The 12,842-nt window shown below is 40.9% G+C and overlaps 1 protein-coding gene and 1 gene segment (V, D, J or C); both read right to left on the bottom strand.

Moving 5' to 3' along the window:
- The window catches only part of LOC120989007, a 769,594-nt gene that overhangs the window by 212,622 nt on the left and 544,130 nt on the right, over nt 1-12,842 (bottom strand). Inside the window, exon 1 of one of the 8 annotated variants that reach the window (XM_040416851.1) lies at nt 763-881. The exons of the other annotated variants lie outside the window; for them this stretch is intronic. The gene's annotated coding sequence lies outside the window, so the exon portion shown is untranslated. Of the gene's footprint in view, nt 1-762; nt 882-12,842 lie in introns of those variants that run through there. 8 annotated transcript variants of the gene reach the window in all.
- The window catches only part of LOC120989010, a 369,628-nt gene that overhangs the window by 74,047 nt on the left and 282,739 nt on the right, over nt 1-12,842 (bottom strand).

Here is a 12,842-nt window from a genome sequence, read left to right as displayed (position 1 = left end):
GGAAGGCTATTCCATGCATCCACTACTCTCTCAGTAAAGTAATACTTCCTGATATTACTTTCAAACCTTTGCCCCTCTAATTTAAAACTATGTCCTCTTATAGCAGTTTTTCTTCTTTTAAATATTCTCTCCTCTTTTACTGTGTTGATTCCCTTTATGTATTTAAAAGTTTCTATCATATCCCCTCTGTCTCATCTTTCTTCCAAGCTATACATGTTAAGGTCCTTTAATCTTCCCTGGTAAGTTTTATCCTGCAATCCATGTACTAGTTTAGTAGCTCTTCTCTGAACTCTCTCCAAAGTATCAATATCCTTCTGGAGATATGGTCTCCAGTACTGCGCACAATACTCCAAATGAGGTCTCCAAATGAGGACAGCATCAAGGAGGAACAAGTTAGGACAAGAGGAATGGTTTTTGTATCACTCTTTGACATAGTGAGCCCCAGTTATACACACTGACAAACACCAATACTAATAATCCTAACCCCAATCTAGCAGTTCTTTTAATTAACAGCAAATTCATTTTTGTTTAATTTATTTCCTAATAATTTTATCAATTAATTTTTAACTATCCTATAACTAAACACATTTCTATCAAGTATAAGATAAAGGAAGAACATGTAATAAATATTGTCAGTAGTACTGTATCTTAAATTTAGCAATTACACCTTCCTACACAGAGTCTAACACCCAAAACGTATACAGTAACTTGCTAATTTTTTTTTTTCTGTAAACATATTTAAAGTGCGAAAAATATACTTACTTCAATGGTGGCTTTCTTCCTTTTCCTGAGAACATTGTTTTGTCCATATTAAAGACACCTTTACATAAATTTCCCAGTACAAAATTCTGCCTAGTAAACATATAAATGTATAGCAGCAGCTAGAAAAGAATATGTGATACAGTCTTCAACGTTTGTTATAGTCCATGTGAGGATTTCCAGCACTCATTATTTTGTTCCTGTATGTCCCAAGGGCATAAAAAGAATCAAAAGCTCATATATCATTTCCTTACAAAATGAAACACACCAGCTAAGAAATATGTTGACTGCAACCACTAAGGTTCACATAATTTTGGGGCTTTACATCATCAATGCAGATCAATACAAGCAAGGGTATGGTGACAAAATATAATGCCAGAACAACAGTATTTTGGCATACATTTAGCCAATGATCTTGACATCCACTGGGAAAAGTGGCAATGCATTGTGTGAACCTAGAATACCCTCAAATTCTAATTACACAGGTAGAAGCAACGGTGGATCCGCCAAAGTTATGTAGAAACCGGCACCTCTTCATAACTCCGGCGGATCCACCGCCAGGCATAAAGGTTTATTAAGACGGGCATCTAAAACGCCCTAAAGTTATTGTGTCAGTTTTTCATGCAGTTATTTGAGCCAAAACCAGGATGAAAAAGGAATGGGAAATATAAAGGATTGACTTATAATGCTCCTTCCTGCTGGATCCACATGTAAAAATGTAATCAAAAACTGTACTGGAATTTTTCTGAAAACCAATGTGTGTGAAACTACCCTTATAAAGTTAGGGGTTGTCAAATCCCCAGTCCAACCCCCAGGCTAAAATTAATTAATTGCTGGACTATGTTTAAAATAGAGAAAAACAATCACTAACCTCTTGGAAGCAGCTCAGTACTAAGGGTACCATCCCCGCTGCTTCTGGTCTCCTATAGACCAAATTGTGATGTCCAATTCATGGTCACATGAACTGATGCAGACTGGCCTTAGCAATGATGTGTCCCTGAGATGCAAGTGACCAGTGAGCCTCCGAGTGTTTTAAGAGGTCAAAAGAAGATCAAACAATATTTGAAGGCATTCTACATCTTGTTAAAATATTCTGGGGTACTTAAGTAACCTTCACCTTTGGAAGGATGCCTGAGAATAGGTTCTAGTCTGCAAGTGTCCTACAGAGGTATATCATTCTATACTTGGTCTGTCTGTGTACTAATATCTGCCTGTTTCCTGGATTTGCAGTTACAATAAAGATCATCCCTCGGCGCAAAAACGGACTGGCCAATTGAAATTAATAGCAATCTTCCAGGTTCATTGGTTATAAAAACAGGGTGATCACCCCTAAACAACTGTGATCACCCCTAAAGCCAGGGACCACCCCCTTTTCCTTTCCCTTTGACCCCTGTTTTAGGCTTTTTTTCTAATTGAAATGTATGTATATATCTGCTCTTATGATGCTATTTCAAGCAACCTTTTTTTTACCTAAAGAAGGGGAGTTGTTTTCCCCGAAACGCGTTGTGAAGTGTTTTTATAACCAATAAACCTGGAAGATTGCTATTGATTCCAATTGGCCAGTCCGTTTTTGCGCCGAGGGATGATCTTTTTTTTATCTGTATAACAATCCTCCGTGAGACTTCAGGCAACCCCACTTGAGGATATTCACATCCGTGGCTGCATACCGACCACATCCGGGGAACGTAAAGCTATTCCCAACATGCCTACAATAGAGTTGTGCCTATGTTTTGCACAACATCCTAAGGTGAGCCTCCAACTGGGGTAATATTTGGAACTGTGTATGTAAGTTCTTCACCCTATGGTGCGCCTCTCTCTTGTTTATCTATATAGTAAACAAAGCCTGTCTACGTGTTTCCTGGATTTGACCTTTTGCTTCCTGACCTCTTCCTGATCTCCGTTCTGACCCTGAGCTGCCCTGGACTTCATGAACTTTGCCTGCCTTGATCTCGGCCTGTCCTGACAGTTTTGCCTGATCCCTTGGTGTTCCTCAACCGTGTCTTTTGACCCCGTGGGTGAACAAAGACTATTCCAAGAGGCATCAGCCTGGTACCTCCCCTGCAGCAGAGTCCACATCCCTGTATAAGGTTTAAAGTGTGAAAACCAGTGGGTCACTTAGATAACACCCTTAGGAGTAGCTCCAAATTAAGTCTGTTAAAGTTATACACTGTGTTCACATCTGCTATGTTACACATGCAATACTGAACTGACCCTATCTGAATTCAAGTCAGGAAATTAGACAGTACAACAGCACAGCAACAAACACATCCCAAACACTGCAAAAAAGACTGGACTACAGTTCCCAGAATACAGAACAAAGTACAAACTGAAAGAAAATGCACCTTACAAATGATATCCTCAACAACCAGAATGGAGTGAGGCCTGAATATATAAAGGCTCAACAATCAACAACTCTACCCTAATCAACAAGGCAAGGCTTGTTGTGCATTTTCATAAGTGTACAATGTATCTGATGATACTATATTTAATATGGATGATCATTGCCTTTAACAACATGTGATCAGCATGAACCTAAAAAAAAACAAGATGGGTTCATAGCAAGTTCAATGTGTTAAAAGTGAATATATAGGGAAGACTATACTTTTATTATTGTTTAGAGACATGGATTTATCTACACTGGTTTCTCTAAACTTGTCTGTCTGAGGAACAATGGGTGTTTCATGGCTAAACCATGATCTGATAAGAGACGTCCATAAAACACATCTGGTGTGGAACAGATATCTATTCATATATTCACATATAGATATATATATATATATTCCTGTGTGCATTTATTTAGCGTTTGAACTTGTTAATGATTCATATATACTATGTGATATTGATGTATTATAACCAAATATTATTAATGTATCTTTATATATCTGTATCTCACTGAGAGGATATATTCTAGTGGATATAAGGAATGTTAAGTTGAATTTTCTTAAATAGGGTTTATTTTAGAGGAGCTGATGTTATTTCAAACATCATCACTCAATCGCCGAGACAGTTAAGATACACAAACCAGAAGAACCCTTATCTGCCCCATAAATTCAGGGATTAGGGAAACTTCTGATACCGCCAGTCAGTCTGAGCAAAGTGTCAGAAAGAGTCCCTCCTAATTGATTTAAGGTGTGAAAGGGCAGAGTTTAAGTGGTAATAAAACAATCTATATATGTGTTAATTCTTAAAATATTCAAAATTGTTATATGATACAACAGTGCCATCAAGTGGTAGATGGGCAGAAGTTTTTGAGGAATGTCAATTAAATGACATCATCCCCATGTTTAACATACGTCACACCCACCTTATCTAATTGGTAATCCCTAATCCAAGAGGGGATGGGTATAGATAAGGATTGGGATATCTGATCTAGTTTTGGGAGATCAGGACACTTCACACTACTTCACTACTTCACAAACTGCACAAAAGGAAAACTTCACAAGGACTTCACAAAGGAACACTTTACAAAGATTCATTCATCAGCATCACTTCATACGTCAGGAACGTACTACAGGACGGGACATATCTAAATCTTGGAAAGCTGGGTCCATTCTAAAAGCTCTTTATCCCAAACCCAGGGGTAATGTATAATCTATTTCATTTGCAGTAATTATAAATCGCTCCAATTGGCATATAGTTGAGACCCCATTATTAGTGGGTCAATAGTGTTAAAACAATAATTTTATGGGAAATTTTAATAAACGTGCACATCATTAGAATTCCTGTAATATTGCTATCAGAGTGGAATCTCTGATCGGATTTTATTATCCGTAGTTAGGCTAACGGGCGTATTTATAAGATGTCTCTTACTGCCATATTCTTTGATTGAGCATAAGGGATTTTCCACAGATTAATTTCTATTGTTGTTGTTGTTACATTATAATATTTTTATAATCAGTATACTAATCGGTAATAATTTGATAATAATTTGAATAACATTATATTGTACTTGGTGTACTAAACTAAGTGAGCCCGGCGTAAACGGCGGAGCATCATCTTGTGGTCAATTTTGATATTATCCTTGTATGCATTTGTATACCATTTTTACTGCATGTAACATAGTAACATAGTAACATAGTAACATAGTACATAAGGCCGAAAAAAGACATTTGTCCATCCAGTTCGGCCTGTTATCCTGCAAGTTGATCCAGAGGAAGGCAAAAAACCCTGTGAGGTAGAAGCCAATTTTCTCCACTTTAGGGGAATAAAAAATTTCTTCCCGACTCCAATCAGAATAACTCCCTGGATCAACGACCCCTCTCTAGTAGCTATAGCCTGTAATATTATTACGCTCTAGAAACACATCCAGGCCCCTCTTGAATTCCTTTATTGTACTCACCATCACCACCTCCTCAGGCAGAGAGTTCCATAGTCTCACTGCTCTTACCGTAAAGAATCCTCTTCTATGTTTGTGTACAAACCTTCTTTCCTCCAGACGCAGAGGATGTCCCCTCGTCACAGTCACAGTCCTGGGGATAAATAGCTGATGGGATAGATCTCTGTACTGACCCCTGATATATTTATACATATTAATTAGATCTCCCCTCAGTCGTCTTTTTTCTAAAGTGAATAACCCTAATTTTGATAATCTTTCAGGGTACTGTAGTTGCCCCATTCCAGTTATTACTTTAGTTGCCCTCCTCTGAACCCTCTCTAGCTCTGCTATGTCTGCCTTGTTTACAGGAGCCCAGAACTGTACACAGTACTCCATGTGTGGTCTGACTAGCGATTTGTAAAGTGGTAGGACTATGTTCATATCACGGGAATCTATGCCCCTTTTGATGCAACCCATTATCTTGTTGGCCTTGGCAGCAGCTGCCTGACACTGGTTTTTGCTGTTTAGTTTGCTGTTTATTAAAATTCCTAGATCCTTTTCCATGTCAGTGTTACCCAGTGTTTTACCATTTAGTATGTACGGGTGACTTGCATTTTTCCTTCCCATGTGCATAACCTTACATTTATCAGTGTTAAACCTCATCTGCCACTTATCTGCCCAAGCCTCCAATCTATCCAGATCCCTCTGTAGTAGTATACTGTCCTCTTCAGTGTAAATTACTTTACACAGTTTAGTGTCATCTGCGAAAATTGATACTTTACTATGCAAGCCTTCTACAAGATCATTAATATATTGAAGAGAATAGGGCCCAATACTGACCCCTGAGGTACCCCACTAGTGACAGTGACCCAATCTGAATGTGTACCGTTAATAACCACCCTCTGTTTTCTATCACTCAGCCAGTTACTTACCCACATACAGATGTTTTCTCCCAGTCCGAGCATTCTCATTTTATATACTAACCTTTTATGCGGTACAGTGTCAAATGCTTTGGAGAAGTCCAGATATACGACATCCATTGATTCGCCGCTGTCAAGTCTAGAACTTACCTCCTCATAGAAACTGATTAAATTAGTTTGACATGACCGATCCCTCACGAAGCCATGCTGATATGGCGTTATTTGCTTATTTCCGTTGAGATGCTCTAATATAGCATCTCTCAGAAAACCTTCAAACAGTTTACCCACAACAGATGTTAAACTTACCGGCCTATAGTTTCCAGGCTCTGTTTTTGGCCCCTTTTTGAATATTGGCACCACATATGCCACGCGCCAATCCTGTGGGACATTCCCTGTCAGTATAGAGTCTGCAAATATCAGAAATAAGGGTCTGGCTATGACATTACTTAATTCCTTTAGGATACGGGGGTGTATGCCATCCGGTCCTGGCGATTTGTCTATTTTAATCTTTTTAAGCCGCTGATGTACTTCTTCCTGGGTCAGACAGGACACTTTTAATGGGGAATTTATTTTTGCATTCTGCATGTCATCTGACAATTTATTTTCCTCAGTGAATACATTGGAGAAAAAAATATTTAACAGCTTTGCTTTCTCCTCGTCGCTCTCTGCGACTCCCCCCGCATTACTCTTTAAAGGGCCAACACCTTCAGCTTTATACTTTTTAACATTTATATAATTGAAGAACATTTTAGGGTTGGTTTTACTCTCTTTGGCAATTAATCTCTCGGTCTCTAGTTTGGCCGCTTTTATTTGTTTTTTACATGTTCTATTTTTTTCCTTATAGTTTTTCAGTGCTTCCATGCAACCCTAATGTATTTATTTGTAATAAATTATATTTTATATAATTAATTGCACCCTGTTTCATTATCTGCACAAATTAACTTTAGATCTCGTCAATAAAAGAACTGGCGTTTATTTCCGCCAATTAAATTTTTAATTTTTAATTTTTCATATTTTTCATTAAAAAAATATGAAATCATAATTTTTATGATTTCATATCTTATATGAAATAAATACCCGACAGGCTATGCGATAACCATACCTAGATTCAAATGCAAGGCCTTCGCATAGTAACTACCCAAACAAAATTAGTAACTAGGTGAACATAAAACAACAGAGAAACTACTGTTGCTTGTAACAATCATCAAATCATGGGCATCTTTCATTCATTTTCAAAGATTCATAATCTGGGGTTCCCTCCTGCTTTTCATCCTCTTGTTGCAACCTCTTGTTCCCCTGTATAGTACTGACAGTATATTTCTCTTGAACTGCATAAGTACTACATGTGAATTTTAGGAGAAATCAATAGATCCCCTATTAAAGTCCCCTTGTTAGACTGTTAAATGGTAAGTAAAAAAAAAAATGTTTATGTGCCATATGGCACTTTATGGTGGCTCAGGGGCCACGGATGGCGGCGGATCGCGTGGGAGGCAGAGGGACCGACACGGGGCTCCTCTCTCCTCACTCACACGGAAGTCTGTGGGTGGGGAGAGTGGCGCTCCGTCCACCCGTCCGTCCAGCCAATCACAGGCGATCCTGAGAGGTGGCGTCACTGCTACCTCACAGGATCGACAGAGGGTGATTGGTGGTGTATATTACACCATTGATCACCCTCCTATTCCGGGTCATCGGGTCACCGGAGATCTGAATGAACCGGAAACGCTGCAAACCGCAGGTCTGAATTAACCTGCGGTTTGCAGCGATCGCCGATACGGGGTAGTCACAGGACCACCCTCGTCATTTTCACAGGGTGCCTGCTGAATGATATCAGCAAGCACCCCAGGGCCTGCGGCGCGGCGGTAATCGGAAATACACAGGGCGTACATGTACGCCCTGTGTCCTTTAAGGACGCCTACTTCACCTACAAATGCAGAGCATTATATATTGTATACTACCACTATAGGAGCAAGGTGAGAGTATAATATATATGGTGCTGCCACTACAAGGGAAATTATACTACAAGGAAATTAGACCATTACAGTATATATACTACAACTACAGGGGGCATTATAATACAGGGGGCACTACAGGGGTACATTAGACATACGGGCACTTTAGGGGGAATTATAATACAGGGGGCACTTTAAATACTGTGGACGGATCGGGGGCCATATAAAGGTGCGTCTTTACTGCTGGAGGCATTATAAGGGGGCCTTATTTCTTCTTGGAGCACTATAGGGCCATTATTAATAACTCATCCAGCAAAAGTAGTAGTCAACAGTAAAATAAATCCTAAGCCCTTTTAGCCCTTGCTAATGTAGCAGACTCCATCTTGTCTTTGTACAAACTTTTCCAAACTTCTTCTCAACATAGTGTGTGGGAAGGCGGTGGTGGGCTACAAGACTTGTTTAGGTATCCAGGGGCTAAGGCGAGGAAGACCTTGTCCACACATTCCACCATAACCTGCACTGTCCTGACACGAGGCTATCATGCATTGCTTCTTCAGTCTCATTGGATCAGTGAACTACTGTATGCCATGAACATCTGATTGGCTTTCTGTTTGTGTCTTTATGTATAAACGCTAAGAAAAGAGAAACCCAGACTCTATATGCTATCCAATTCTGTGTGTACATTAGAGGAAGCCACTCTAACACTGTATACAGTTATATTTTCATTCACTGCATCAGTCAGTTATACTAACTGATATATCTTGCTGGGTTTTTGTAGATGTATGTGCCATTGTGGAAGTAGTAATCCCCACAGTGATAAAACCTTTAATAACAAGAGGAATTCAGGTTGATAACTGATTGGATTTCATGTAATGTTTGATAGAGACAGATGTCAGGGGCTTAGAAGTTTAGAATTTGTCGGCACATGACATCGCCTTTATTTTCAGCATGCAAAATATGAAATGTAGGGAAGCCACATCCTATTCTTGTTTCCTGCAATCACATGAATACAACTGAGTGATCATCTCAACTCAGAACTAAAAATAGATTTGAAGTAAAGTTTTATATTCATAATAATTTGTTAAGAATATACAAGTTGAATTCTAGACCTTGAATGATTCTTGAGCAGGAGTGTAATGCCCAGTGGTGTAGGGATCGCCATAGCAGCCATAGCAATGGTTATGGGGCCCTACGCCACTGAGGGCCTGGGCTGTCGGCTGAGGATTTAAAAAATAAAAATTCAAGTGGCAGTGCGAGTGGGCCCCTCATTGGTGGCAGCGGCAGTTCAAATTGGAGTCCCAGCAGTGTAATGCTGGGGCTCCGATCTGTTACCATGGCAGCCAGGATGCTACTGAAGTCCTGTCTGCCATGGCCAGTTACTCTGCAGCATACTTACATGCGCTGTGGCCGCCGGGCGCTCCTCCTTCTTGTAACTCGTCACAGGTCTGTGCGGCGCATTGCTATAAGCATAAGCAATGCGTCACACAGACCTGTGATGAGTTACAAGAAGAAGGAGCGCAAGGCAGCTACAGCGCATGTAAGTATTCTGCAGAGTAACTGGCCATGGCAGACAGGACTTCAGTAGCATCCTGGCTGCCATGGTAACCGATCGGAGCCCCAGCATTACACTGCTGGGACTCCGATCGGAACTGCCGCTGCCACCAATGATGGGGGGGTTGGTCCGCACTGCCCACCAATGATTTTAATACAGGGGAGGGAACACTGCCGACCAATGATTTTAATACCGGGGGGTGCACACTGCCCACCAATGATTTTAATACCGGGGGGGGGGGGGGGTGCACTGCCCACCAATGATTTTTATACTGAGGGGGGGAGGGTGTACTGCCCACCAATGATTTTAATACCATTGGGGGCTGGTGAGAGGCACTGGGGGCTGATGGACAGGGTACTGGGGGCTGGTGAGAGGCACTGGGGGGTGATGGAGAGGCACTGGGGGCTGATGGAGAGGCTACTAGGGGCTGCTATGAGGCTACTTAGGGCTGCTATGAGGCATGGGGCTCTTATCTGAAGTCTGATTGGGGGTCATTCATATTTGGGTCTGAGCTGAGGTGTGATCTGAGGTCTTATTAACATTGGGGATCTTATTGGAGCTGTCAGCTGAGGTCTGATTAACATTGGGGGTCTGATTGGTGGTCTGACCTGAAGTGTAATAAAAAAATAAAAATTCCGGAACAGCTTGGAGATAAAAGGCCTCACAGTCTCCCACACTCCTTCTGCCCAGCCAAGCCCGTCAGCACCCCTTAGGTGAAGCCAGCCAGCACTCCTGAGGCCAAGCCTGTCAGCACCCCTGAGGCCAAGCCTGCCAGCACCCCTGAGGCCAAGCCTGCCAGCACCCCTGAGGCCAAGCCTGCCAGCACCCCTGAGGTCAAGCCTGCCAGCACCCCTGAGGTCAAGCCTGCCAGCACCCCTGAGTCTTCAGAACTGTAAGTAAATTATATATAAGGGGAGCTTATAATATGAAAGAGACAAATTATGTCAGAGCTGCTCTTCACCTACACGTGTATCAGCACTAGATATATACCCCTTACTCTCCCTAATACCCAAACTACACAAGATACATATCCCTACCTTCTGTCTAATATACATACACACCCCACGATATGTACTTTCCCCTTGTTGTGATACAGACCCCTGTACAATTTAACAATCTTCTTTAATACACAGATATTTAGATTCATACATTTCCTACACTGGCACAAATGCGTTGCAAGTGACCAACTGTCTATGCTCAGTCCTACGGGTAACCGTCGCAAGTGCATGAGGAGCTGCGGATGTGGCGGCGAGGTCCAAGAGGTATGTGGGGGTGGGATATCCGGGAGGGGTGGGATATCCGGGAGGGGGGGGCCCATAAATTTTTTTTGCTATGGGGCCCAGTCATTTCTAGCTACACCCCTGGTAATGCCTCATTCAAACAGTCAGCATTCGGTCAGTGATTTCCATCAGTGATTTTGAGCCAAAACCAGGTGTGGATCTAAACACAGAACAGGTGCAGATCTTTCCATTATACCTTATGTCTGTGGAGGCTTCACTCCTGGTTTTGGCTCACAATCACTGATGGAAAACACTGACCAAAACACTGACGTGTGAATGAGGCTTAAAGCCTCTTTCACATTAGCAATACAGAATGTGTCAGGGTCTATTCAGTGAAAAACAGATTTTTTTTTCATGCCAGTTGAAGCAGTTTTGTCTGCGAACTGAAGAAAACTGAAAAATAAAGCATCTGCCACTAGCAACCATTCCTGAAAACCAGACTACATCCGGATGCCATGCGTGTTTTTTTTTCACTGACCCATTGACGTGAAAGGACCAGTCCTGTGAAAAACTGATAAAGACAGAACATGGTCCTTTTCCTGAATGGACAGATTGTCAGTGAAAAACATTGCTCATGTACATATAGCCTTTGAAATTAATTGGTCAGGGTTTAGTCCGGTTTCTGTCCATTAAAATAAACAGAATGCATCTGGATAGAAAACTCCCTTGTGTGAAATTAGCCTTAAAGTGTAACTGTTGTTTCTTCTATCAAAGCTGTACCTGCGTGTTACTAAGGAGAGTCTGTCTTCAGTGTTTTACTGATCACTAAAGATGCCTGTGTGTAAGAAGTGAGGTAGGCAGGGTGATGAGTAGTGATAGTAAGGCCACATGTCCGTGGTCAGAGACTGGGGTAGTGACAAGACGTGGCTGGAAGCCTCAGCATGTTACACACAGATGTCTTCTGCTAACTGACGACAGATTCTTCTTAGCAATGCTGTTAGAGCTTTGCTAAGAAGCCCCTTTACACCCTGTTTTGTAGAAAAAAACATTCCTAATAAAGTACACTGCAAACATTGTTGACATCTGTGTACCTGTATTTACCATCTGTCTCCCTACACAAGAAGGAGCTGAGCAGATTGATATTCAGATTTGTGTTAAAAGATTTGGTATGCATTTTATTAATTTACATCTCTGCTCTTCTTTGCTTAGGAGTCAAATGCAGTGACTGATAGTGATGAGCGGGAGGTGCCATATTCGATTTTGCGATACTTTGCGAATATTCAATTGATCGAATATTCATCGAAATCGAATATTCGTCATTATGCTATTTATCGCGAATAATATGCGATTTAATTAATCGTGTATTGCGATTTTGTATATTTTATGAATATTCGCCATATATTCTTGTTTTAAAATATGACGAATATTCTAAAAAACAAAGTTATAGCAATATAGCGAATATTCGTAAAATACACATATAGACTGCAATTTCACTAATGTAGTGCTATAATCTTTTTTTTTTTGTCTAATTTCTTTTGTCTCTTTCTGAATCAAAAAGAGACAAAAAAATTTGACTAAAAATAAAAAGATTATAGCACTACAATAGTGAAATTGAGGTCTATATGTGTATTTTACGAATATTCGCTATGTTGCTAAATATTCGTCTTACAATATGACGAATATTCTAAAAAACTAAAATATCTAGCACTATATCACATATATTCGTTTTTTAGAATATTCATTTTTTTCCCCCAATTAGTACAGTTATTGCCCTTCGGCATACTCCTCCCTGACAAGTGTCCCCGTCACCATGGGAACGCCTGGTGGTTAGAATATACCATCGGATCTGAGTTTTCATGATCTAACTCAGATCTGATGGTATATTCTAACCACCAGGCGTTCCCATGGTGATGGGGACGCTTGAAGTTAGAATATACTGCCAGAGCTCTGTGATCCGCGCAATTAACCCCTCAGGTGCGGGTTAATTGCGCGGATCACAGCGCCCTGTGCGCCCTTCCCCCCAGTATTAAAATAATTGGTGGCCAGTGCGCCCTAACCCCCCCTCCCCAGTATTAAAATAATTGGTGGCCAGTGCACCCTAACCCCCCCTTCAGTATTAAAATTATT

The sequence above is a fragment of the Bufo bufo genome, chromosome 2 (assembly GCF_905171765.1).
Source record: "Bufo bufo chromosome 2, aBufBuf1.1, whole genome shotgun sequence".
Lineage (NCBI taxonomy): Eukaryota > Metazoa > Chordata > Amphibia > Anura > Bufonidae > Bufo > Bufo bufo.
The sequence above is the reverse complement of the archived record's forward strand: the minus strand, read 5'-3'. Positions and strand labels throughout refer to the sequence as shown.